The sequence below is a fragment of the Cnephaeus nilssonii genome, assembly GCF_951640355.1.
Source record: "Cnephaeus nilssonii genome assembly, chromosome: 15".
NCBI lineage: Eukaryota > Metazoa > Chordata > Mammalia > Chiroptera > Vespertilionidae > Cnephaeus > Cnephaeus nilssonii.
The window spans coordinates 943372-949371 of NC_137086.1; positions in this window are offsets into that span (position 1 = coordinate 943372).

Consider the following 6000-nt stretch of genomic DNA (forward strand, 5'->3'; position numbering starts at 1 on the left):
GGAGCCCACACTGAGCTGGGGGGGGGGGGGGGGACGGGGAGGGGGGACGGGGAGGGAGGGGGGGACGGGGAGGCCAGGGAGGGGAGAGATGACGTCGCTGCGCGGTGGGGACGGGACTCGCGGGGAGGCGCTCCCTGCGGAGCTGGGGGGTGCTCTACGGTTACCAGGTGGGGGTGCGGGTCACGGTGAAGAAGGGATCCCAGGGGAGGGGGTGGGAGGGAGAGATTAGCCAGAGAACGTTCACGCTCGTGTGCATGACCCATGGCACAGCCGTGGGGGTGAAGGCCGGGGTGGGGGCAGGTGTGGGTCAGAGGGGTCCGTGGGAGAAAAAGAGGCACCTGTAACCCTTTCAACAAGGAAGATAAAATTTAAAAAAAGAGGCAGCCCAGCCAGTGTGGCTCAGGGGGTGAGCGTCGACCTAGGAACCAGGAGGTCAGGGTTCGAGTCCCGGTCAGGGCACAGGCCCGGGTTGCGGGCTTGGTCCCCAGGGTAGGGTGGGGCGTGCAGGAGGCAGCCGATCAATAATAAAAGGAATAAACGCCTTCTGAGGGGATTCTTTTCTAAAAAAATTTTTTAAAAATTAATTTCAGAGAGGAAGGGAGAGGGAGAGAGAGAGAAACATCCGTGATGAGAGAGGAACCTGGGATGGAGCCTGCAGCCTGGGCATGTGCCCTGCCCGGGGTCAGAGGTCAGCGCTCAGCCCTCCACCAGCCGTGTGTTGGGTGTGACCGGCCGCCGGGGCGCTGTGTCCCGGCCTCTGCACGGGGCGGCTCTCAGTCCACCCAGTCCTTCCTCCTGTCTCCCTCCCCTCGGCTCCGTGGCCGTTCGGTGCTGCCGAGGAGCCAGAGGTGGGGCCCCCTGCTCACGCGATTTAGGGAAAAGCCAGCCCGTTATGGAAACACGTCGTTAAAGCCGAGGCCCCGGGCAGTCCTGCCCGAACCCCTGCACGGAGGAGGGGGAAGGCCGCTGCCGCCCGAGGGCTCGGAGCCGAACAGAAAGGGGCTGTGGTGTCTGCTGAGTGTTTGTGAACAGTGCGCCTCCCGTCGGGTCTCAGGGTCGTTCCTGACCCGCATTTCCTTCTAAATACCCCCCGCCCCCCGCCCCCCGGGAAATCCGCTGCGGGGAGCCCGCACGCCGAGGAGAACGCTGCGGCTCCGCCTCCGTCTTCCCGCCACGTTACCGCTGTGACCGCAGAAACCGACGTCTCACACGTTCAGGGAAACGCTCGGCACCGCGGACCCAACAGCTTCCCCCCTTTTCCTGACGAAGGGCACGGGGGGCACGGCACGCGGAAGGGAACAGGAGGGGGGACTGGGAAGGATGTAGGAAAAGTTGCCCCGGCCGGTGTGGCTCCGTGGACAGAGCGTCCACCTGTGGACGGAAGGGTCCCGGGTTCGATTCCCGTCAAGGGCACGCCCCTCGGTGGCAGGCTCCTCCCCGGCCCGGGCCCTGGTCGGGGCGCGTGCAGGAGGCACCCCTCCATGTGTGTCTCACCTCGATGTTTCTCTCTGTCTCGCCCTCTCTCTTCCCCTCTCCCCGAAATCGACGGGAAAGTCTCCTCGGTGAGGACTAAAAAGAAAGACAGCCGCACCCACCCGGCACGGGGGGCCGCAGCGAGACCAGGACACGGGCAAGGACGCCACGCGGCAGCAACACGGAGGCAAAACGCTGGCCCCCCTCCAAGTCCTGCGACGGGAGCCCGGTGACTCCACGTGCCCGCGTCCCGCCGGGCGCAGCAGCCACAGGACCGGGAGGTTGGCCTCCCTCACGAGGAACGGGGCTCCTGTGCAGTGGGCGCCCCATCTTGCTGGGAGGCACAGCTGCGTCTCCCCAGGACCGTCTGCGGACGATGACGTCGCCCGGAGGAACGCCCGCAGCCGCCCGGTGGGGACGGACGCAGGCTCTCAGGCCCCGTCCCAGCGGCCTCTCCTCGGGGTGCGTCTCCCCGGTCCCCCCGTGGGCCCAGCTGAGGAGGTGAGTGCGCGGGGCCCGCAGCTGGGGACGACCTGGCCCTGCTCTCACCCGCGGAGGGCGCCCCCTCCAGGCTGCCATCACCGCTCACACCACCCTCCGGCCTCAGCTGGCCTCCGGGGGGGCGGGGGGGGGGCAAAAACAACCGCTGTGATGTCATCACTGCTGTCACGGAGCGGCTCCTGCCCCCGGGACTGGGCGCCGTCTTCCCTCCTCCGAGAGCCGCCGGGCGGGAGCTGGCGCCAGCAGCCAGCAGGGTGCGGTCCCCGGGGCTGGCAGCCGGGGGGGGGGGGGGGGGTGCCAGGTGCCAGTCTGCTCTCCCGGAAATGCTGCTCCTCAGCTGGCTGGGCCCCGGGCAGGGCGCCCGGCATCTGCCTCCCTCGCCCCCTCCCCGCCGCCTCCTTCCCGGCACCCACGGGCACGGGTGGAGGGAGGGGGTGATGAGCAGCAGGGCCGGGCCTGCCAGCCTGGGGGCAGGGCGCCTCCTCGGGGATGGAGCCCTGGTTTGGACGGAGCCCCGGGGTACAGCGGCGGGTTGTTGCCATGGTGACCCCCCAGGGGAGGATGGTGCAACCTGTCAGCCGGGGGATGACGCCTTACGGTGACGCCTGCAGGAATGACCAGCGCCAGCACCTCGGCCAGATCCTTCCAGAAGCTACACCAGTGACGCAGCTCGCTGCACGTCCCTGCTCCCTGCGCGTGGAAAGGGGGGACGGGGCGGTCCCGACGGGCTGACACCCCCACGGGGTGGGACGGACGCGTGGGGATCTTGAGTTCAACGCCCCTGAGTGTGAGACGCGCGGAGAGACGGGGAGACGGGATGGAGGCCGTGGGGGTCGGACTCGGGGCGCCTTAAAGGTCTGCTGAGAACACCATGTTCCGGAAAGGACCCCGGGCTCCGACCGCCCCTCGTTGGCTTGTTGGGCGGCTCCAACCAGCTCCGTGCGGTCAGGGAGCCACCGGGGCAGAAGGTGGGGACGGGGAGGTCCCTCCCGAGAGCCGAGCGGCTGCTGCCCGGGGTTCGAGGGAGGAGAAGGTGCAATGAGCCCAAACGGAAGTCACGCTGTTTCAGGAAATGCTGCTGCTGTGACCCCCGGGGACAGTTTGTGAGGAAGAGGGACAAACCTCGCTCTGAGGTGTCCCCGTCGCAGGCCGTGGGTCGGACGGAACCGGTGGGAGTTTGGAGGACGAACCGAGTGAGAGCCTCGGCCTGGCTCTCCCTTCCTGTCCGGCCGCGCGTCCTTTCCCTGTTCACAGAGACCGCCAACGCCGCACTTTCCCGAACTGCTCTCCCCGCAGCGCTCTGGCCCATTTCCCCGAGGAGAGAGCCCCCCCCTCTTCCCGATGCACAGGGTCCGGGGGCGAGAGGCCATCGAGAACACGGACGGACAACGAGGCGGGTGGCTGAACCATAACAAGGGACTGGGAATCGCGCCAGAGAATCATAGCGCCCACAAAGAGGGAACCCGGGCCGGGATCTGGACACGCGTGTCTGTAAGGCACTTAACGGGACCGCGCTCCCTCCCGCGTCCGGGGCCGGAGCAGTGGCCTGCGGGACAGGAGAACGCCGCGAGCTCAAAGAAACCCGGGAGAACGGAAATAACGTGTTTGGGAACCAACTCGTGAACCTAATGATGAGCGCCTGTCCTTCTGGGAGCCGTGTCTTGACGGACAGACGCTGCATGTAATGGAACATGTGACCAAAACATGTTCGCCTCAGCATGACGTGGGCGACGGGCACTAGAACAGCCAATGAAGAGCCGGCACGCCCGCGCCTCCGTCTCATTTGCTAACTACCGAGCTCCTTATTTTAAGTGATTTCTCTCATTTCTGTTTTTAAAAATATATTTTTATTGATTTCAGAGAGGAAGGGGGAGATATAGAAACATCAATGATGAGAGAGAATCAATGATCGGCTGCCTCCTGCACGCCCCGCACTGGGGATCGAGCCTGCAACCCGGGCATGTGCCCTTGACCGGAATCGAACCTGGGACCCTTCAGTCCACAGGCTGACGCTCTATCCACGGAGCCACACCGGCCAGGGCTCCCATTTCTTAACACACGTTTTCATGTTAACTGGGGGTATTTGGGGAAAGAAACATTTAGGGTCCAGGAGAAGACATGGGTGGTGTTCAGAGCAGCTGTAAAAGGATTTCCTGTTTCTTCTGAGTTGTGGGTTTCCATAGGCGTTCCTCAGTTCCTCACCCCAAAATATGTGCTAATTTTAAGCATTAAAATAGTGATACTCACCCTAACACCAGAAACCAAGTACATCCGCGGGGCACGAAGGACTCACAGGACCCAGGCGGGACCACGGCTGGAGGACACGCAGGGGGAAGCAGCCGCCACACAGCTGGGGGTGAGGGAGGGTTCGAGAGGAATGGAGCCTCCGGGCTGTCACCACGTTGCATCAGGAAGCCCTCAATGAGGCCGACACACAAGCCCTGGGGCACCTGAAGGGCCCGTTGCAGGATCCAGGGACAGACTGGCGGGTGCTGCGGGGAGGGGTGACCGCACGAGAAGGGGAAGGGGTGAGTCAGGGAATGCAGACACCTCCCCCTGGACGTGGACGGGAGAGTGGTGGGGGGCGGGCAAGGGGGGGGGCGGGCAAAGGGCGGGGAAAAGGGGGACACCTGCAATGTGTCAACATTAAAATTCTTTTTTTTTATCGATTTTTTTTACAGAGAGGAAGGGAGAGGGATAGAGAGCTAGAAACATCGATGAGAGAGAAACATCAATCAGCTGCCTCCTGCACACCCCGCCCCCCCCCCCCCCACACACACACACACACTGGGGATGTGCCCGCAACCAATGTACATGCCCTTGACCGGAATCGAACCTGGGACCTTTCAGTCCACAGGCCGACGCTCTATCCACTGAGCCAAACCGGTTTTGGCCAACATTAAAATTCTTAAATTAAAAATAAACCTTAGGGTTAGGGTTAGGGTTAGGGTTAGGGTTAGGGTTCGGGTTCGGGTTAGGGTTAGGGTTAGGGTTAGTGTTAGTTTAGGGTTAGGGTTAGGGTTAGGGTTAGTATAGGGTTAGGGTTAGGGTTAGGGTCAGGGTCAGGGTTAGTGTAGGGTTAGGGTTAGGGTTAGGGTCAGGGTCAGGGTTAGTGTAGGGTTAGGGTTAGGGTTAGGGTTAGGGTTAGGGTCAGGGTCAGGGTTAGTGTAGGGTTAGGGTTAGTATAGGGTTAGGGTTAGGGTTAGGGTTAGTGTTAGTTTAACGTGAGGGTTAGTATAGGGTCAGGGTCAGGGTCAGGGTCAGGGTCAGCGTTAGGGTTAGGGCTACTGAGGGTCCCCCAAGTTCTGTTTGCTGTTTGTTGGACCTGCTCTCTGGTTGTTGTTCTTTGTTCCGCTGATCCTGCCTCTGGTTTTGAAGTTGTGTCTCTCTTCCTCGTTAGCTCCTCCTGGATGTCTCTGTCTAAGTGTTTGCACTCTCAGCCGTGCCTCCCGCCCCGGTGATTATTTGAAATGGTGTGTGCATGGTCCAGGCGGTGGCCGAGGTGATGAAACTGGAAATCAGGATGAAGTTATGTACGTGTGGGTTGTGCCCTGCAGGGGGCAGAGCTGCTCATTCTACCAGCACAGCTACCTGGCTCGATACCAGTACTCCAGGTTTCCGGAGCGGACAGGTAAGCGTCAGGTGGAGTAACCCTGTGCATGGGCGTGTGGAGCTGAACGTGAGCACAGACATGGACAGAAAGGTTCTCTCTTTATCACCCTCACTCACACACTAACGTGGTTTAATTTATTACTTGGAGACACTTTCCAGAAAATATTATGAGGGAGGAGGATTTTAGTCCATTTCATATGAAAAATAAACCACTTAGGGAATAGATCAGTTGCCTGCCATCCACTGTGGACATTTTGGGGTTCTACCTTTTTCTCGGTCTGATTTTCAAAACTTAATTTTTCACGTCAAAGTGGAGAACATTTCCAGCACATCTCCTTTATCAGATGTGACATTTGTGCTATCGCTGTGTCTTTAAAAGCAGAGTAAATTGGGCCCATGAGATGGAATTATCAA